Consider the following 21946-nt stretch of genomic DNA (forward strand, 5'->3'; position numbering starts at 1 on the left):
CAACAGAGCCCGGGACATAACAAAGGTGAGAAGGCAAGAGTTCTGAGGTTGGAGGCCAATCTGGAAATTTGGTCCCAGGGGAAGAAAAATGGACTGTGTGGTCCCCAGGAGCCTCCCCTCCCATCATGGGCTGCTCATCTCACACACACACACACACACTCACACACACACACACACACACACACACACACACACACACTGCCTGGGGGAACTCACTGATCAAGACTGATAAAAATTACATGGCAAGGCCCTGGGGGCAATTGTAATCCTTTTTCTAATCTCAGGAAGATTCGAAATAGCATCCCAGTGACACAAGGCATGAGCGAACATCACCCCTATTGCAGCTGTCACTTGTATCTGCAATCAGGTGAATTATAGAGATTAGCCACGTCCAAGAATTACTGCACTTTTTGCATGCTTCTGTGCATGGCCCGTCTTAAGGTGGAACTGCTCAGGTTTGCATTCAGACTCTGGAGGAAGCTTCGGAAGGTCCGTGCTGCCACCCAGTGTTCAGAAAGCAAGTCCAGAAGAAGCCACTGAAGCCTGGGCACACATCGCAGGCTCTGCCAGGCGCTGGAGCCAACCTGAAGCCACAGAAAAGGATGCTGTAAAGCCTCTGCAGGCCCCAGGTAAGCTTATTGAGAAGTCGCATCCTATATCACATCAAAGATATTAAAATGAACCTACACTGCATACTAGAAATTGATGTGCAACCATCTAAGACTTGAGTAATTTTTGAGTTTGATGGACATGTTGTTTTGTGGAGATTTAGTTAAACATTTATTCTGATTTTGCAATTTTTGTTTTTGGAATATGGATTCAGTGTGGGGGCCCTGGGGGAAAAGGAAGAGCTCTTAGACTTTACCCTAAGACAGAAGTGTTTGAAAAACCACCTGCCCTTTGCGCCTTTAGTACCTGCTACAGTGTGGGTAGGCGTGAAAACAGAGGAGAACCATGGAAGAAGAGAAAACGAGAGGAATGTTGGATCTGATCACCTCTGAATGTACGCCTCAAGTACCAGTCCTTTCATTATACTTGTGTGAAGCAGCGGCCTCAGTCTGCTGAATGCATAGAAGAACCATAGACAAACCATGTCCAGGATCTACTAGATCTTTTTTTTTAATTTATTTATTTTTAATTGAAAGATGATTGTTTTACAGCATTGTGTTGGTCTCTGCCATACACCAACATGAGCCAGCCATAGGTACACATGTGTGCCCTCCCTCCTAAACCTCCCTGCCAGCTCCCACCCCATCCCACCCCTCTAGGTTATCACAGACCCCTGGTTTGAGTTCCCTGAGTCATCCAGCAAATCCCCACTGGCTGTATATTTTACATATGGAAGTTACACATTTCCATGCTACTCTCTCCATCCGTCCCACCCTCTCTTCCCCCCACGTCCACAAGACTGTTTCCTACGTCTGAGTCTCCATTGCTGCCCTGAGAATAGGTCCATCAGCACCACCTTACTAGATTTCATGATTGAAATACCAACAACAACAAAAACCCTTGGTCAGGTCTGCTGTCTGGTGCAGTTTTTCCCAAAGGCCCTCTGCCCTCTGACAGCGGAGGGTTCAGCTGCCAACAGCTAAGCTGCCAACACGGAGTCTTCACACTCCCTGAGGACCCGGATCCCTCCTGAGTTGTGACTCTTAACTACATGAGAGAAAGTCCCTCGAGATTTTCCAGCAGCAGAATAACAGCATCCAAATCGAATTCCCTGCTCCCCCCACCTGGCCTTGCTCATGACTGACAAGTGGAATGCAGAGGTGAGACCAGGGGAGGCCCAAATGACCAGCTTTGTGTAAAGGAGGGCAAATTGGACCAGGAAGAGAAGTGAGACGTTCAAAATGGGAGAGGCTGTAGATAGCATTTAATCTGTCCCTCTGCTCTCTAGCAGAACTGAAGTGCATCTATTTTGACTACCATATGGACTGAACCTCGTAAACCCACATGTTTGTGGATTTAAGATTTCTTTGGATTTAGGACACAGGGGGTTTTTATTTTGTGAAATCGTGTCTTTTTTACCCCCTTCCATGATTGATTCTGTTTTGTTTTCTTTTTCTTTTTTGGCTGCACAGCATTCAGGATCTTAGTTCCTCGACCAAGGATTGAACCCAGGCCCCCTGCATTGGGAGAGCTAAGTCTTAACCACTGGACCACCAGTGGCTGTAAGTCCCCATTACTTTATTCTGTAAGCTCTTGAATTTTATCTTCAATCACACTGGTTAACACCCTGTTCCCCCCATTGATTATCCATGGCTGCATTTTACCATGAGCCACTCAGACTCGGCCTCGAGAGAATGATCACGGGGTCACATGATTCAGAGTTGGCCGAGTCTTTGTCTATAGACCTGCGCTCCACCTGGAGCGGAAGTCATCTTTCCAGCACTCCTCGTCAGTGCCTTTTCCGACTCTCCCTCAATAATTACCTATCAAAGGAAGCTGCCACTTCGTGAAGCACTCTGCTTCCTACTAGTGAAGTACATCTGCTGGACAGGCCTTCCTTCTGCTTTCCCTTTAAGACTTAAAGGGCCAGCCAGTGGGAGCCAAGGTGAGCCAGGGATGTTGAGTCTGGAGGTAGGTGTGTGGCTCTTCTCCACTGCAGGTCACCAGCAGGAGCCCTGCGTGGCCTTGGGGACTCCGTATGGAAAAGGCTAAATGCTCCGAAGAGAAAGCACCAGCAACCAGCTCCATTCCTTCCCCCAAAACTGCCTCTAAGGAGTCTAGGCTTTTGTGAAAGAAGTCAGTCTAAGACCTCAAAGGACAGGTGAGCTTAGGTGACTGTGAGCAGGCCACTTTCTTGCACTTGCTCCAGCGCTCGGCCTGTTCTGAGAACATGGAACTCTTCCTTGTAGAGCTCATCCAAGTAGCATCCGCGAAATGTCTGAAACGGAGACCGCACGGAGCCGTATGTGTGTTCCTCCACACGCACCGGTGTCAAAGTGCGGCTCCAGTACCTGGCTGCCATCTGTGGTTTCGAGTGTGGGTGGGTGCTTGTCCAAATGCTGAAAGCTCAGTCCTGGGCTTCTGAAACCCAGAAGGAAAGACCACCCGAATGTGAGTCAAAAGCCCCATTTGGCTTTAAATTCTACACCATCCACATAAAAAAAGGAGGGGGCAGGGAGGAGAAGGAGGGAAGGGGGAGGATGAGAAGGAAAAGAAACTCAGGCTTGAGTTCCGGCATCAGATGGAAGATGGGCTTCAAAGGGTGGACAGTAGGTTTTGAAATCTCATCCATGTATTTTTCCATTCAAGAGCAAATGATCATGGGCTGACTAGCAGCTGAGCGTGGGACTAGTGCTAGGGATACAGAGATGAACAAAATAAACACAGGTCCCCGGCATTTCAGTTTAAAGGGAAAGTAAATGATTCAACACCTAAAATATATTTACAGGTACGATTCTTATGAGAATCTCTCAGTCTACCCATAATTATTCACTTGCCCAAATTTAACTCAGAAGGATTGTCCCTCAACCAGAAGGTCTTCCACACCTGTCCCTACTGACCCTCCACCCAGCAGGCCCGATAGTGGGAGTGGTTTTACAGATTATATTAGTTTCCTATTGCTACCGTAATGAGTTACCACCCAATTAGTGGCTTCAAACAATACAAAAGCTTTCTCTGACAGTTCTGGTGGTCAAAAGTCTCACTGGGCTAAAACTGAAGTATTAGCTGGGTCCTTGTAGAAATTTTAAGGGAGAATTGTTTTCCTTGCTTTTTTCCAGCTTCTAGAAGTCTCCTATGTCCCTTGGCTCTTGGCCTCTTCCTCCAGCTTCAAAATCAGCCACAAAGCAGTTTTCAAATCTCATGACTCTGGCCGTCCTGCCTCCCTCTTATAAACACCTTAGTGGTCACGCCGGCCCACCAGACAGGCCAGGCTAATCTTCTGCCTCAAGATCATTAACTTAATCATATATGCAAAGTCTCCCTGGCCGTATAACTTCACATATTCACAGGTTTTAGAAATTAGGTCGTGAACATTTTAAGGAGGGGGCCTCTATTTTGCCTATCACATGTGTCATTTCTTGTGTTTTAACACAAATAATCCATGTTCGTTATAGAAAATTTAGAAAATATAGAAAAATTTTAAATTAGAAAACAGAATACAGACACTTTAAAAAAACACTTCCGTTTTTGTCCTTTAAAAAAAAGCAAACAAAACTTGACTAAATATTCTCCAACACACTTCCTCATCTTACCATATATTGTTATCATCCTCCTTTATCGACAGATATAACTCGATATACCAGCATTTGGTTGACTTCACGGTGTTCTATTATGTTATTGATATTGTACTACAATTTTTGAGCATGTAGGTTGTTTTGGATTTCTGTACATACCAGTAATGATGTTATAACATTCTTGTCCGTGCATATTTGTATATTTGCCTGGTATTTTCTAAGGATGAGTTCCCAACAATGCGATCACTAAGCCGATGGCTGTGGCTACGTTTGAGGCTTGAAATATATGTGGTCAAAGGACCCTATAGGAAATTAGAGCCAATTCAGAGACTTCCCTGCAGAGCAGACTGTTACCCCACATGCTCAGAGCCCTGGCTGGGTTCTGACTTTTAATCTTTCACCAAACTGATGGGCAGATTGAAATCCCATATAGTTGTTTTAATTCATAGTCCCTTGAAAACCAGTAATGCTGAGCATTTTTCCTATATTAATATTTATTTTCTACTTACCTTCCTTTTGTTACTTGCCACCTTATGTACTTTCTATATTAACATGCTTCTAATTTTCTTAATGTGTGTTCATAAATCTATATGTTAACCCCTTGTCATATTTAAAATGAGCCCTGGTGGCTCAGACGGTAAAGCATCTGCCTACAATGCAGGAGACCCAGGTTCAATCCCTGGGCTGGGAAGATCTCCTGGAGAAGGAAATGGCGACCCACTCCAGTATTCTTGCCTGGAAAATCCCATGAATGGAGGAGCCTGATAAGTTAAAGTCCATGGGGTCACAAAGAGTCAGACACGACTGAGCGACTTCACTTTCACTTTATGTCATATTTACCACAAATAATCCTCTTAGTTTGGTGCCTTTTTTGATTGAGTTTTTATTGGGAAATGGCTTTAAAAATTTCTGTGGTCAAATCTATCAGGTTTTATTTGCTTTTTTTTTTTTTTCTTTTAATAGTATCTGCCTTTGGGCTTCTCAGCCAGCTCTGGGGTAAAGAATCCATCTGCCAGTGCAGGAGACGTGAGAGATGTGGGTTTGAGTGGAAATGGCAACCCACTCCAGTATTCCTGCCTGGAAAATCCCATGGACAGAGGAGCCTGGCGAACTACAGTCCATGGGGTCTCAAAAGAGTCCGACAGGGCTGAGCAACTGACTGACTGATGACACCTTTGGATTCATGCTTCGTATCATGGTGTGGTAGTATGGTCCTCACCCACCCAATATTACACAAACATTCTGTGTTCGGGTTGTTAGTCCATCTTGACTGTTTTGCCTAAAATATATGCTAGTGCCGTTTGCTAAAAGGATTCTGTTCAGGCAGCCACTTGAAATGCAATGATGCAGCTGCCTTTGGGGCTGACATCAGGCTCTAAATAATGGGCATGTTGTGAGGCTGCGTCCAAAGGCTTGGCAGCCGTGTCTCTAATTGGGGTTACACTTGAGGTCCTAATTCATTGTGATTTTTAAACCAAGTGAAGAGCCTTCAGAGAGAGAGGACCTACCACCTCGTTCTATTCAGTTGAGATAAATGACTCAGCTCTTGCTTTTTATGGTGAAGCAATTTAATTTCATTTTCCTTGGATCACTGAGGTGTGGGAAAAGATTCGATGAAATGGGGTCCAAGCCCATGGAGTTCTTGGCTCTGGTTTTAGGCTACAACCAAAGAGAATCAGGAAATGAAGGGCTTTGGAAAGAAGAACTTAAAGAAGTTACTGCCATAGACCCATGGACCACTGCCCACTGCTTGGGGTTGGGAGTGGGCACATTTCTTTGTTCCTACCCCACCTGGAGGGGTAGCTGTGGATTGATTCAGCAAGTGTTTCCTGCTGAGTTTGGGTTGGTGCCAGGTAGATGCAGAAAACCCAAGCTGACATGGAAGGAACTCCACTTATCAGATGGATTTAACTGTACTCAGCAAGCCGAAAGATTTAGGTGGAAGCACTTCTATTTTTCTGAAAATCTGAGTCCCAGAACTTTCCGGTGAATAGAGAAACTATATGCTAAACCTCCTCCCCTTTCTCTAAGTCTGCAAAAGTACATGGGAGCAGAGACTCTGCTGAGGACGTCACAAAGGAGTCAGACACAACTTAGAGACTAAAACAACAGCAATTTATATAATATTGTACATTAACTATACTTCAATAAAAACTCTTTTTCTTAAGAGACTCTGCCATCTAAGCAGGCATTACCCCACACCAGTCCACTCCTCCTCTTCCCATCCAAATTTGAGTTTGGTCATGTTTGGGGCCCGGTCCCATGAAAGGAGCTCAGTTTCCTCAAGCACACCCTTTAGCAAGACCTTCCCTTGGACTTGACACTAATCTGTTGCTGCCAAATCTCATTCCACTTCCAGGAGGAGAAAACATATGGCCTGTTAATTTTTGCCAAAACTGATCAGAAAACAGAACTCAGTCCTCATAAAAAGCACACAGTACCTGCCTCCCTTTTCCTTGCTGACAATAAAAATGAAGCTTGAGTTTGGGGAGCTATCTTTCTTGAAGGAAGTATTTTTCATCCAGATCTAACTCCTAGTTCCATCATTTCTCACCTGCTCAAACACCCTGATCACCAGGGCAGAGGACTATAAATAACTGAAATTAAAACTTTGTTAAGAATTATGTTTTATGCATAATAATATCCAGATCATTCCATAGAACTCCATTGATAATTTTTGAACTTTCCTTAAAAAGGTGGAAATGAAACCACAGTATTTTTTTTGTATTTTAATTACTCACTGAATAAAACCTGAAAGTATTTAATTATTAGATTTATGCCTCAAGATAAGTTCAATGGTAATTACAGGATGTCTTTGTTTAAATTCTAATTCCAAATAACAAAATCCCAAACACATTGGATCATTATGACTATAATTAGAATAAAGGTTTCTTACAGTTGAAACCAAAGTTTGGCTTTTTTGTTTAACCTTTTTGCACCTCATCAAAGGGGAATGCTTTGGGAAGAAATCTGTTTCAATCTCTCTAATGCTGGTTTAAAACAAAATAAAAAACATAATTGTCTGCAGGAATGCTTTTTTACTGCAATACTGGCAGAGAGAAGGCAAGCTCGGAGCTTTCAGCTTACTTGAGGTTTCAGGGCATGCTGACTTTTCTCTGGCCATTTGTCACCCTTGGACACAGGGAGAACTCAGACAACCAGGCAAAAAGATGAAATAGATGCAGCCACAATATCAAGGCAATCGAAAGAGAGACCTATGAAATAATCCATCTTTCCCACCCCCAATTTGTCAACCAGTTTGGGGGTAACTTTTTCTGAGTTCTGCTTCAATTAAAGATGAATGAATGAAGATGGGCTGGGATTGGGTAGATCTTAGAAGGAGCCACACAGAGACTGGGATATCTAAAGCAAAAATCCATAAACAGACCTCTAACTAAGGCTCGGAAGGTATTTAGTGCTTGGGGGCTGGCAGCAATCATTTATTGAGAGAAAATGAGCTGCTTCTTTCCCTGTGTTGACGAGGCTGTAGAGAAACCCTTGCTGATGGCTGCAACAGCATCTGAATTGAGCTCACCACCCTGAAGACTTGTCCACGCTCTGTTTGGGGATTTGGGAAGTGGTAAGGGCAGTGGCTTGTGGTTTCAAGGGAGAGTTGCAGGATAGGGAGTTCAGGAAGGAGAGGAGACACACATCTTAACGAAGTAAATAAACCAGCCCTAGGTGGCTTCCCCTGGCTGGAGGCAGAAAGGCAAGTGCTTGCTTACTGGAAAGCGCTTGAAGACTAGAGGGATGAGAGGACAGGAGGAGGGAAGCAAAAGAAGAAAGGAAAGCTGTGCAGAGAAGCCCAGAGAGCAATCATAATACTCAGAAAAATGTCACATTAAACCTCCAGCTGCCGGTGGTTGAGCGGAGAGAGTTCCAGACAATAGCTAAGAAAACAAGTTGAATCTTGCGTTCATTCCTGTGGTTAAAACAAGTCTGTACGACCACGAGGAAAATTCCATTCTCCACAGACCTTAACTCCCTACTTACCTGAGCTGCAGACACTTTCTGTTGAAAGGCTCCTTAATGGAATCCATTCTTTGTTTTTTTTTTTTTAAATGGTACAAATGAACTTGTTTACAAAACAGAAACTTAAAGTCACAGATGTAGAAAACAAATTTATGGTTACTGGGAGGGGGGGAAGGGGGAGGGGGGAAAGGGGGCAGGTGGGGAGGAGGGATAAATCGGGAGATTAGGATTGACGTATGCACACACTCCTATATATAAAATAGATAACTAATAAAACCTTTTTGATAACACAAGGAACTCTGCTGTGTGTTCTGCAATGACCTATATGGGAACAGAATCTAAAAGAGAGTGGCTATATGTATATGCATAACTGCTTCACTTTGCTGGACACCAGAAACTAACACAACATTGTACATCAACTATACTCCAATAAAAATCCATTTTAAAAAAAGTCCATTCTTAAAGACAAAACAGTGGAAAACCTCCTAAAGTTAGAGCTGGTGATGCACAAACACCCAGCACCCCTCTTGCCTCAACCTTTCTCTCCTGTTTGGGTCCTCACATCTTGGGAAGTACCTCTTTTCCTACTAAGGGCCCAGTTAGTATGTTGGCTAACGCGCAAAGAATAAAGAAGGTTCGGGAAAAGGACAAATCCTCTCTGCCACTGTCCTGTACTCCACCCCCAACCACAGCCACATTCATGTTCTGACCCTTGAGACCCATGGATGTCAAATAAAATTAATTGCTAGCTTAATAAGGGCTTATTGAATGTCTACTATATCTCGGACTCCAGAGAATTCATCTAGGAAGAATAACAAAGGTCAAGCTGTTGTGAAGAAGTTCCAAGTCAGGAGGCACATGGCTGCTAATTGTATGACAGATAGAGCAAGCGCTGTATACCATGGACACTGAACTGGCCTTTTCCTTTCCTTCTTTGGGATCTTCAGGAGTCCAGGTGACATGCGCTGCCTCTGGACTCAGTGCAGCCACATGTGCCGCTTCTTCACCAAGAACCCCAACATCTGCTCCTTTTCCCCCCTCCCAGACAAGCCTTTGATCAGCCTGCTCTGGTAGCTCTCCTGTTGGAAGACAGAGGTATTCAGTAGTTGTGTTGGGTCCAGGGGAAGCTGGGAAACTAGTTATCTTTCCTTAAGCCCTTTGATTCCTAATCCAGGGCTGGGGGCTGGTTAGCACACCCAGGAGAGGGAGAACGTACTCAGAGGGACATGGGTGCTGGAATCAAGCGTGTCTCCCCACTGAGAAAATATAACACCAATAATGCAATTCTGTGGGAAAGAGGGGACGTTGGTAGACTGTGGCACTCCAAGGAGAGGATGACTTATTTATAGTCAAACTGGGAAAGATTTGCAACTTGACATGTCTTCTATGCTCATCTTTTAAAAGCTTTCAGTAAATGCTAATATGTGTTTAGCTAGCTATAAAGAGAGCTATAGGAATTGATTAGTGCCCTCAGGGAGTTTATGGAAGTAGTGTGCTTACAAATATTAACAACCAGTTCTCCAGCAGGGGGATAAATACCCTGTTTTCTAGCTTTTGCTGGTTTCCATGGTGTAAATACTCCCTCGGTGGTTGATTTTAAGCTCCAACATGAGGAATGGGGAAGAAATAGGTGCCATCAGGTCTTTTTAGCTACTATGAACTCACTCAGAACACAAACGGCATATGGTCTAACACACTAACCCGAGATAAACAGAAGCTCCTGATCAATCGGCTGATCGACATCAAATGGAAAATCTTTAACCAAGACCAAGAGGGAAGCGTGTTTTAGGGGTAGCTGGGAAAATGCACGGTATCTATATCCCCCTTTCAGCTTCCTTGGAAGCACAAGATATCTATAGAAAGTCAGAGCATGCAAAGACTGCAGATAATCAAGACCCACTACCTATTCCTCCACTTACAAAAGGGGACCTGGTTATATACATACAGCCTCTGCTCCAAATGTGCCACTTTTGTGGATAGATCTAATTTCCTTACCATTAGGTTGGGGGTATTGAGCAGGAACCTTGCAAAATGAACTACATTATTTTCAGAAAGAAAATCAAGCAGAACTTATTGGGGTCCTCCAAGCACCCATGGGAGAACAAGTCTGTACAGCTGACAGTGGGTGGGCGAAGGTGCCGTCAGGGTGAAGGCACTGACTGTGTCTGAATTTGTTATTCAATGACTTGCCCTGAACACAAGCTTTCTTGCAGAACAGAAACAAACCCACAAGTCTGCCAGGCTCTGGCTGCCCTAGCCTTTGAATCATTGGTGAGAAATAAGCTCTGTCTAGGAAGAAAAAAAAAAAAAATACATTCCCATGTGAAGAACCCTAGCAGTAATTTTCTGGGCGGGAGAGCTACTGCTGTGTCTCCTGGGCAAATGTAATGGGATTGCAAAGTCTTTGGTGCTGAGAAAGCTCAGCTTCTTCCTGCCTGTGATTCATGATCCCTGAGACAACGATGAGCAATGAAAAGTCAAAGGAACATCAAGTGAAGCTAGATTTAGGAAAATAACACATTACATTTAAATATCCATATATATTTAATCTGTGTTTAATAATGCAAGGAATACATTACTCAAGGCTTAGGCAGATTCCACATTGAGGTTAGTTACAGAACAGCCTGGCTCGCTAAAGTTTCCCAGCCTTGGCACCACAGGAATGAAACTTCTGGAGGAGGGAAGCGTGTCGTTGCAAACCTGGGGCACTGCAGACATGCGAACGGGAGGTTTGTGGAGGTCACCATGAAGTCAACGTTGCTGCAGAGAGAAGAACTTGGGGTGAGCGAGAGAAAGCTAAAGCTCCAGCCTCTGAACTGACTGACTCTTTTTCCCACCCTCTGCAGGGCAGGACAGGGAGTGGGAGGTAACGTGATGGAGGGGCAAAGGGACTAGGGTCTCTACTCCAGCTATTGTTTCGCCTCCAGTCTCCTCTCTCGTCCTTGGCTTTAATTCTAGACCACCAGATGGGGAATGGCTGTGTGGGCCCCAGGAGAAAGTCAGAATGGTCCCCAGGGTGCAATGCCAGGCCTCCAAGACTCCTGCTGCCATCTGGAGCGGAGAGGCAGGTGAGTGTACCGGAGGATGAAGGGGGAATCACGAGTGTGCCCAGCCTTCATTGCCGTCATGCTCCTCCAGAGCTGGAAAGGGAACCAGTGGGAACACAGCATCACATATGCCAAGTGGCATCTGGGACCTGGAGAGAAATAAGGGGCTGGACTGCCAAAAAGGACAAGAAATCCTTCTGCTTTGATTTGACCATTGCCCAATATAACAATGATAAAGCCTCAATTACTTTGAGCTTGTCATGACTTCCTTATTCATTTGGGGGGGACTCTAAGTCCTTGACAACCTCAACTAAGGCAGTCTGAAAAGCAAAGTTACAACAGGAAAGGATCTCAAATCATAACCCAATCTCCCAATTTTACAGATAAGAAGATTGAGGCCCACAGAAGCCATGCAGCCCCTCCAAGTTTGCCCAGTCAGTAAGTGGACAAGCAGGATGAAAGCCCAACTCTCTCACTCCAGGGATCTGTCCATGCACTCCCCTGCCCCTCCTGTGAAGCCCTGCTGTGGAACTAAATCACTAAGCCATACCCGACTCTTTGCGACCCCAAGAACTGTAGCCCACCAGGCTCCTCTGTCCTTTGGATTTTTCAGGCAAGAATACTGGAGTGGGTTGCCGTTTCCTCTTCTAGGGGACCTTCCTGACCCAGGGATCAAACCCACGTCTCCTGCATCTCCTGTGGTGGCAGGTGGATTCTTTAGCACTGAGCCGCCTGGGAAGCCCATGGGTTTGGGTGGTCTGCAGAAAAGGAAAGCCAACACGCCTTACATACCAGGCACTGTGCTAAGGGCTTGAGTGTATATTATCTCCGAAAGATTAAATACTAACATACCTCCGCAGACATTTACAGCCAAAAAGAAAGCTTGGCTCTGATTCTGGCTCTGCCAGTCTTCACCTGTGTGACGACGGCTCGGTCACTGTGCTTCCTAGGTGCCCTTCCTCCCGTCACCTGTAGGACCCCCACAGGCCGTTCACAGACTCAGAGTGAGGGCTAGTCTGGTCCAGAGCAGAAAGGAAGGGGCGAGGAGGAGGAAAAGTAGGCTGGGGACGTGGACAGATGTGACTCTCACAAGCGCCTGGAGGAAGCAGAACTATGATGAGCGTCCAGCTAGGAGCCCATATGTATCCTTGAGGAAGCCGTGAAATAACTCCAAGTCTGTACTTGGGAGCATCCTCACTCCATTCCCTGTGAGAGTCTTCCCACAAATCAAAATGGTCCAAGCTGTTCCCAGAAAAGAATCGCAGGAGATGCAGGGACCTGGGTTCTTTCAACCTTCCTTCTAAGAACTGAGTCCCTAAAGATTGAAACCATCTGAAACTTCCTCATCCCCCAGAGGGCTCCTCCCTTGGAGGGAAAGCAAATTACCTCTTTATGTCATTTAGGTTAAGTACCACTTTGAGAAGCATGCTCATTCTAGCAGTTGGCACTTAAAAAAAAAAAAAAAAAAAACATGAGTTGTGACTCACTAGTAATTTTGAGCCAAGTGTTTTGAATTGGCTCAGGGCAGGAAAATGGCCAGGGGGGTGGATAGAGAGGGGTGGAGAGGACCCACGTAGATGATGACCGAGATCTACCCAACTCAGGTCCAAAGAGGCAAGTACAGGGGAGACTCTCAGAACATATGCTCCTGTTCTTGTTGTGTCGCTGCCAGGAGCTTCCTAAATCATTGTGAAATGGCTGCTTTCTGCTTGCCTCTATCATGTATTATGGGGCATTAATAAATAATGGGAGGTTGTAGGACGAAAAGGCGGGAAAACCCAAAGGGAAGGTGATGGAGAGGCATAATTTAACAAGTAAATGAAAGAAGCTATTAAATCATAGTTAAATTATGTTGGCACTGGCAAAAAAAAAAAAAAGAGTTTCCTGCTGCAAAATGCTTTCAATAAAAGATTGAAATTTCTCTCCTGGCTGACAAAAGACATCTCCCAATCATAAGGATAGGAGTCTGCGGCCTGCGGTTTCTTTAGATACAGCGAACTTGGGCAAGGGCTCTGAGGATGGAGAATTTCATGGAGTTTCTTAGTACATACTTGTTCTAGCATGAGTCCAGGTTCAACATTTGATGCCCCATCTATGACCAACTCTTGCTAGTGGCCTCAGGAACCAGTTTGCTAGTCGATGCCTATTTTTCCATTGACTCCCTTGGGCATATTTTGGGTTTCCCACCCTAAAGGAGGGAAAATTGAGGTTACCAAAGTTGTGACTTAAAAATAACTCTTTGTACGTATAGTTTTCTACCTTCTCAATTACCATCATATCCATTAACACTTTGAGATTTGCCATAATGATGCTACAACTCAGCAGGGAAACTATATCCGGTTTATCTCTGTGTGCCCAGAGATAGAAAACTGCACATTTTATAAAACTGAGTCAGATGAATGGAGAGATGTATCATACCTGGAGAGGTGGGGGAATGAATGAATTCTCATCTTATAGCTGAGAGGCTCGGAGAGTCTACGCGGCTTGCCCAAGACTGAACGATACAACATGGGAGTTGTAACCAGGCAGCCACACTTTCAAAAACTCAACCCTGTGCTCTTTCGACACAACACGTTGTCTCTCGTCAAGGTCACACAGTAAACCACAGCAGAGCCTGGACTCACACAAGCAGAAAAAAGACACATTTTTCTCTGTTGGGGCTGTCTTTCACATTGTGGCATAGACTGCTGTTGAGTATTTGAAGGACCTTGAGGGTCTCTCTATCTGAAGGAAGCTTCCAGAACCCTTTGGCAGAAGAGTCACACAGAAGCCAGGCCACTGCACAGTAAGGCTCTCCCTTTCCCTGTTTCCAGGGATGTTTGCTTGGGTGTTGGCAGGGAAACTTGCTGCCATTCAATTTCTCAGACATGCTCAGGCCCCAAGCCCCAGTGGGAGAAGTGTGTGTATCAACACGCCAGGGGAATAAAGTCATGGCAAAGTAGATTTGTTTGGACAGGCAGGCTTAGCGGTCTGACAGGGTGTGCAAGACATCCATGCTACCCTGCATTTTAAAAAGGAGCTACTTGGCAAACATATCAGATAGCTAGCGGATAAGTTTATCCAGGGTTCCTGAATGGTCAAGGCTACAGGGGTTGGTTGGAGCATCTTTCATGAAGGGGCCTCTGAACCTCTCTCCAGACAACAGCAGCTGCACCAAACTATGCTTAGTCAGAAGAATCTTTCCATCAGGAATAAAGATAAGAAGGTTACCTACAGGCCTGCACTCACCAACAAGAAGCTCTGCCGTGGGCTTCAGCATGGGAGAGAACCAGGCTCCAGCACTTACAACTTGCTACTTAGGTAATTTTGAACAAGTTATCTAACCTCTTTGAGCCTCGATTTCTTCTTTTAAATGGAACTATTTGAACCTACTGAATCCATTAGTGTCAGATTCAGCTACAGGTGACAGAAACTCAAAAACCCCAAGGGACTTAAGATGTTAAAGAGAATAGAAATAACCTGGATGCAAGTAGTTTCAGATGAGTAAGATGGCTCCACAGGTCATCAGGGCTGAAGGCTGCTTTTATCTGATTGTCCCACCATCCTGCCACACCATCCTATTCATACCACAGGGTTCAAGATGGCTTTGCCAGCTCCAAGCACTCTGTCCAAAGTCCAGTCATCAGGCAGAAGGGAAAGCACCATCCTTGCTTTAAGGGTATTTCTCAGAAGTTCCCCATAGCCCTTCCTCTTAGAGTCCACTGGCCAGAAGTTAGTCACACAAGCCATATCTCCATGCAAGACAGGCTGGAAGATTTAATTTTTATTTCTAATGTTCATGTACCCAGCCAAAGCTCAGAGGTTTCATTTCTTATTAAAAGCAGGAGTTCAGCATCAGGGCAACAATCAATACAGTCTCTTGTGTCTAATTTACAGGACAAAATGAAACGGCGGCTGTAAATCATCTGCTTCAGAGCCTTGCATATAGGTAGGGCCTGGTAAATGCTGATGTCTGCTATGCTTATGTTGATGTACATTCACTCAGGAATAGATTTCTGTGGGACATGCTTGGCAATGCCCAATACCTGACTTCATCCCAGGGACCCCGTGTCAGTCCATCAAAAATATCACTCTGATCAAAGTGAAGGTCCCAGTTAAGTCAAAGAGTGAACTTGGAGAGGGCTCAAAGGAGAGAAATGTAGATGAGTAAAGCACCGGTAAACAGTACTTATGAGAGACAGATGAAGGAAGCCGTGGAGGTTTCAACCAGAAGGCAGGGGTCTTCAAAGTTGCAATGTCTATTTTATCAGTGATGGCAGCCAAATTCCACTTTCCGCCACTGATGGGAAAAGCAAAGAAAAAATATGAAACAAGGTAAGAATTGGATGATTTCTGGGGTTCTCACGTATATAAATTTTCATGCAGGGGGAAAAGATGGAGGAGGGGGAGGGCGGGTATTGTCACCATAAAGAAGAATCGCTTTATTGGCATCTCGTGGCTGGCTATCCAGTAGGTTATTTCTTGAAAAGAAGAAGAAACAGTAAGATTGCTGGAGGACTATGGGTATGAAGGCTGTATCGCTCAAGGTTATTCTCCAGAAAGAGAAAGAGACCCAGAGAGACGGATTGATTTTAAATCATTGGCTCATAAAATCGTGTAGGCTAGCAAGTCCCAACCTGCAGAGTCGGCCTGCAGGCTGGAGACCCAGGAAAGAGCTGATTCTGTAGCTTGAGTCCAGAGGCAGTGTGCCACGGCCAGGGAAATTCTCTCTTCCTCGGAAGAGGACAGCATTTTTCTTAAAGTATTAACTGATTGGACGAGGGCCACCCACATGACGAAGGGTAATCTACTTTACTCAAAGTCTCTGGTGCTTAAATGTTAAACTCATCTGAAAAACACCTCCATGGCAGCATTCAGGGGAGTTGGTCAAATATCCAGGTACCACGGTCTAGGCACTTTGACACAAAAAATCAACCATCACAAAGACCACTGGAGTCTGATCCAGCAATAGTCATATTCAGTTGGGTAGCTCTTTTTGCGGTTAGGTTCTTTTTGCTTAGAAAGTCTTTAGTAGGCAAACAAATAGATGACAAACAAATACTTAGAAATATTTTAAAATACAAAAGACGTACATCAACGAAGGAGTCAGGCTCAAGATACCGGTCATGGGTTTTCACTTTAGAATTGAAAAAAAATTAAAACCAAAAAGGCAGTGGGTGGGAGGTGAGGTCTTCAGCCTGGACAGCATGGAAAAGAATGAAATGACAGGAAATGATCACAGCCAGGAAGTGGCTGACTGATGAAAAGTCTGTGACTAACTAAAGCAGTAGATGGATATTTCATAGAAATTTTAATTGACTTTTTATCCGCATTGCTTCCAGTGGAACCAAGGCAGCTAGGGGAGGAGATATAGTGAGTGAGTAAACATGCTGAGTATGTGGGTATATATGTGTTTATGTTTGAAATGCCTTTAAACAAAAGAAAGAGGAATAAACAGGAGAAGGATATCAATACTTTTAAATTTATTTTTATCAAAGTGTAGTTGATTTACAATGTTGTATTAATTTCTCTTGTATAGTGAAGTGACTCAACTATGCACAAATATACATTCTTCCTATTGTGATTTATCCAAGGATATTGTCTATAATTCCCTGTGCTGTACATTAGGGCCTTGTTAATTCATTCTATAGGTAATAGCTGATATCTGCTAACCCTAAACCCCTAGTCCACCCCTCCCCCCATTCTCTGTGTCTGTGGGTCTGTTTCTGTTTTGTAGGAAAGTTTATTTGTGCCATGTGTTATATTCCACATATAAGTGATATCACATGGTATTTGTCTTTCTCTTTCTGACCTATTTCACTTAGTATGATAATCTCTAGTTGCATCCATTTGCTGCAAATGGCATTATTTTGTTCTTTTGTTTATTTTGTATGACTGAGTAATATTCCATTGTGTGTACACACCATGTCTTCCTTATCCATTTATCTGTTCGTGGGATATTTAGGTTGCTTCCATGTTTTGACTATTGCAAATAGTGCTGCTATGAACATAGGGGTGCTTGTATCTTTGAATGATAGTGTTGTCCAGCTTTATGCCCAGAAATAGGATGGCTGTATCATATGGAAATTCTATTTGTAGTTTTCTGAGGAAGTGGAAGTAGAAATATAGTCACTCAGTCGAGTCCAACTCTTTGTGACCCCATCAACTGGAGCCTACCAGGCTCCTCCGTCCGAGGGATTTTCCAGGCAAGAGTACTGGAGTGGGTTGCCATTTCCTTCTCCAGAGGATCTTCCTGACCTAGGGATTGAACCCAGGTCTCCCACACTGTAGGCAGATGCTTTACCATCTAAGCCACCTTTCCGAGGAAGGAAATGAGCATGCCAGCCCAGCCTTCCCAGTCCTGGCTCCCTGAAACTTTCCCACCTCGTGGATTTCCCTGGCATTGCATCTTTAGGCTGGAATCCTTCTTCCTGTCCCTCAGCACCCTCACAGAGCTTTCCAAACCCAGTGCTGTGCTGCCTTCATCACCTAGTCCCTTCTTTTTCATTTTAATTGCAAGAAGAATGAATCTGTCATAAAATTCTCATTCATCAGGAAAGTATAAAGTAAAAGATTTCTCCACGCTGCCCCTCCCACCGCCACTACAAAGAACAACAACCTGGCCTGTACCCAGTGCCAGGGATGAGGGTGTGATGGGCATCCCCTCATTTAGGTAAGCAGGTAAGATCTCTCCAGCCTCTGAAGTGCACTGGTGCTTAGTATCCTTGTTATGATATTTTATCTTGTTCTGCATCGTGTTACAGTTGTGCTGTGCTTAGGTGTTCAGTCGTGTCCGTCCCTTTGTGACCCCATGGACTGTAGCCTGCCAGGCTCCTCTGTCCATGGGGATTCTCCAGGCAAGAACACTGGAGTGGGTTGCCATGCCCTCCTGTTATTACAGTACAGTACTGCAGTTATATATAGACTTATCTTGACTGACCTCTGCACTCACCCAAATGTAACTTATCTGAGGATCCTCTGTGTTTCACCTTTGCAGAGCATAGGACAATCGGCTCCATATTTGGTTTAGCGCATCAAACCTCTCTGAGCTCCTTCCCTAGGTCCTATTCAGCTAAGAGCTAAGAACCAAAGAGGAAAAAGAAAACACAACCCAATCTTCAAGGAATCTGCAGCTTAGGTGATCTTTCCTTTCTATCAGACAACCAACAAAAATGTTTGTGGAACGTGTGGGTACTAATTAGAGTTGAATGGGCTTCCCTGGTGGGTCAGTGGTAAAGAATCTACCTGCCAATGCAGGAGACCCTGCCTTCAATCCCTGGACCAGGAAGATCCCCTGGAGAAGGACATGGCAACCCACTCCAGTATTCTTGCCTGGGAAATCCCATGGACAGAGGAGCCTGGTGGGCTACAGTCCATGGGGTGGCTAAAGAGTCGGACACAATTTAGCGACTAAACAACAATACAAAAGCAATAGACCCTATGGAGACAGTACTCCTTTGAGGAAAGAAAATGCTAGCCAAAAATAGTAGGAGTACTTAAAAAGCAATCAGCAAATGTGAAGACTTGATAACGAGTTCGAAATAGGTTGGGGGCGGGGGGGGGGGGGGGGGGGGTTGTTGGTGGTAGGGAGCAGGGAATAAGAAGGAATGTGAGTGGAGGGGGCGGTTCAGATGGAAATTCTCTAGAGGAGAGTGGCTGAGGGAGCAGTTGGAGCACCTGGGATGTTATTTATGATGCACTGAAAGTTGTCAACAGCATTCTTCTGGAGAATTCTTCCTGCAAGGGGAGATCATTTAAAAAGGAGGCCTACCACACTGGACTAGATGAATCCTTCTAGCTTCTAGTGGAATCCTTCTAACCCTGCAGATAAATTTCTTTTTCTGTTGCTCTTCCCTGGTCTTTGGTCATCAGCTGTTATCTATATCTTCAGTAAGTATGGCATATATTTAGTAAAGAGGCTTTGATGTCAGAAAGACCAGGGTTCAGATGTTGACTCTGAGTTCACTGGGCACCAGAGCAATGGAGAGCCTTAACTTTCCCATCTGTAAAATGGGAATAAAAGTACCTAACACCCAGAGCTGTTGTGAGATGAAATTTAACTACATTTGGGAAATTATTTAGCCCAGTAGGTGGCACAAAGCCTGTGGTCAATGAACAGGGGCTATTTTTATCATTAGTCCCCTTACCTCTAACTAGAACATAGTCATTTCCAAGAGAGAGAGGGCTCTAAGCTTCTAGACACTAGCCAGATTCCCACAGGCTAAGAGCACTCATGAACTGCCACTGAGGTTCCTGCTTGAAGAAGACTTCTCTCAAAGGAGATGGAAATACACAAGTTCCCGTAGCAGCTCATCGTGGATGGAGCCAAGAACTGAGATGGGTGGACAACACTCTCCCACTAAGTTTTAAAAGATAGTTTAAGAGCCCTAAAAGGGATGGAGAGTAGGAATGTGAATGACCAAAGGATCATTCCCATCAGAATGAAGGCACTTGAAATGCATTGTCTCAGACTTGTTTTCTTTAGTTTTTTCAAGACAGGGTTAGTATCTTCCATGGAAAGATGGTATTTCTGTAAAACGTGACATTTGTGTGAAGTAACAGAACATCACTTGTATGCAGCTATAGCTATAAGGCAATGACCTGAAATCTAGAGAGAAGTGAACTCAAATCTTTGTCCTGATCCAAAGGAAAAATACCATTCCCGCAAAGAGTTGAAAATAGATGATTTGTTCCAGTTTCCTTGGGCCTTACAAATGCATATTTTCATACCAAATCTCACTCTATATACTGTATACAAGATCAGACTTAGGGAGGACGAGATCAATATTGAAACCTCTGCCTGAGATCTCATTTCTTTAATACCTTTCTCATTTCCTTTAGTGGTAGAAATAGAGCTAATCTCTGTCTTTCAAAAAGTTGTTTTGCATTTTTTGATCGGGGAGAATTAAATTGAATTAGATGGCTCTGGAGTGGTTATTAGAACCATTAGATTTGGCATAATGGATATACCTTAGAGAAAACATTTACATAAGGAAATCAAAGCTGGACTCATATTTTATCCAGTACTCTGACCTCTATTGAATTCTGACAAGCAGAATTTAGCTGAATATTTCTTAAGATGGTGCATGTAACAAAATGCATTCCTTAAGATATTTATATAATTCAATATTTCCTTTTGCTCAATAGAAAAACTGCCAAGAGACAGAGTGGGGTGGGGGGGTGGATGGAGAGAGAGAGAGGTCTTTTCAAATATTTATAGATATATTTTTCATCTGGATCCTTATTTGAATTTTACTCTCATTTAGAATACAGTTCTGACAGCTCCATCATTAATACCAGTTTTGGCAATATTCCATGAAAAGACACCAGTATAACACAAAATCTAGATGTGAAGACGATTATGATGTCATATTTAAAAAAGAAAAAGAGAATTAAAAGAAGAGACCTATCTGAAACCATCAGAAATAAAATTCTCTTTGGGATAAAATGGTCTCTTGCAGAAACGCAGCCATTTAAAATAAGATTAAAGTGGTATTTTATAAGAGCTAAAGCAGAATATAAATGATCTCTCACTGAATGCATACAATAGAAGGTAAAAGAGAAAGAGAGCGTTTTTAGTCTATCAGACTGAAAAAACTTCTCCACTCTGTCCTACAATTTCTCAACATACACTCCTACATCAGTAACATCAGGGATCCATGTTAATGAAAAAAATTCTAGGGCTCCAGGACCTCAGAATCAGAATGTGTCTGGGGGAGAGGGAGAGATTCTGCATTTTAAACAAGCCTCCACTGATGGCGGAAACCTCCGGTTTGAAGGGTCTCTGGGGGACCCAGGTGGACCCAGACAGAATTAAGAGCAGGCTGCTTGTCCCAAGGATCACCATCTCTACTCTGTTGTCCTGAGTTCAAGCCCTTCCTATCGCTACCAAAGTGACCTTAAACTTAATCACCTAATTAAGTCACAAGTCAATCTCCCAGTTTTCTCATTTATCAAATGGGATCATTTGTTTCACAGCTTTGAGAAGGTGATAGTCTATAAAAGTTCTTCTTTGTTACCACTAGTGTTGTTACGTGGCCAAAGGTGTGATAATCAATGGTACTGTTGTTTAACTATCAACATAGCACTGTAAAGAGAAGAAATGTAGAGATCACAAACTAAATACTGTAGCCCAGAAAATAACTAGCCAGTAAAATTCTATACAATCATCAAATGCGTGTCAAGAGTAAACATGAATCAGTCTGTTGGCACACACCGAGATGAAAAGAATATTGATGGGAAAGACAAGGTAGAATTAATTTGGGACAAGGCCATGATGATGCATGAATAATCAGACCAGGGTGGTTGCCAGGAAGTATGTGGTTTTGTTTCTCAGAGGTATCTGGATGATGAGGATTGGTGAGAGGGGGACATGGACAGGTGAGATCTGGGAACTGAAATCAGAGAGGAACGGAGACACCTCCAAAGGCTTGTGTCTGAGATGAAGGGCATTAGGTGAAGGAAGGTGAGGCAGACATGGCCATTAGAAACCACAGCAAAGGAATAATGAAGAATCCTAAGCTAAAGTTTGCTTCTAACTCTGAAGCGAATCATCAGAATGCCATGATAGATGAAATTTTAAAATATTTCCCTGATCACAGATGATGCAAGCTTGTTGAAAACCACAGCCTTGCTCTCCTTTCAGGTTTCCTACAACTGCGGGAGGGGGTAGGGGAGGAAAAGAGGGCAGGAGGCAGCTATGCTTCTTCTGGAATGGGAACCAGAAACATTAGGACCAAAAGTTTCATTCCAAAAGGGTAGAGC

General features: G+C 43.9%; 1 long non-coding RNA gene and 1 other non-coding gene across 2 annotated transcripts; one reads left to right on the forward strand and one right to left on the reverse strand.

The window, feature by feature from the left end:
• Positions 1–4803: 4803 nt before the first annotated feature.
• On the forward strand, positions 4804–4875 carry TRNAC-ACA (transfer RNA cysteine (anticodon ACA)). Its single transcript has one exon. It is a non-coding gene; the product is annotated as a tRNA-Cys (tRNA).
• Positions 4876–10695: 5820 nt separating this feature from the next.
• On the reverse strand, positions 10696–11361 carry LOC110130238 (uncharacterized). The gene is made up of 2 exons (XR_002311785.2): positions 11235–11361; positions 10696–10916 (listed from the first exon to the last, which is right to left on the reverse strand). It is a non-coding gene; the product is annotated as an uncharacterized lncRNA (long non-coding RNA).
• Between the last annotated feature and the right edge of the window lie 10585 nt (positions 11362–21946).

The sequence above is a fragment of the Odocoileus virginianus genome, chromosome 11 (genome assembly GCF_023699985.2).
Source record: "Odocoileus virginianus isolate 20LAN1187 ecotype Illinois chromosome 11, Ovbor_1.2, whole genome shotgun sequence".
Taxonomy (NCBI): domain Eukaryota; kingdom Metazoa; phylum Chordata; class Mammalia; order Artiodactyla; family Cervidae; genus Odocoileus; species Odocoileus virginianus.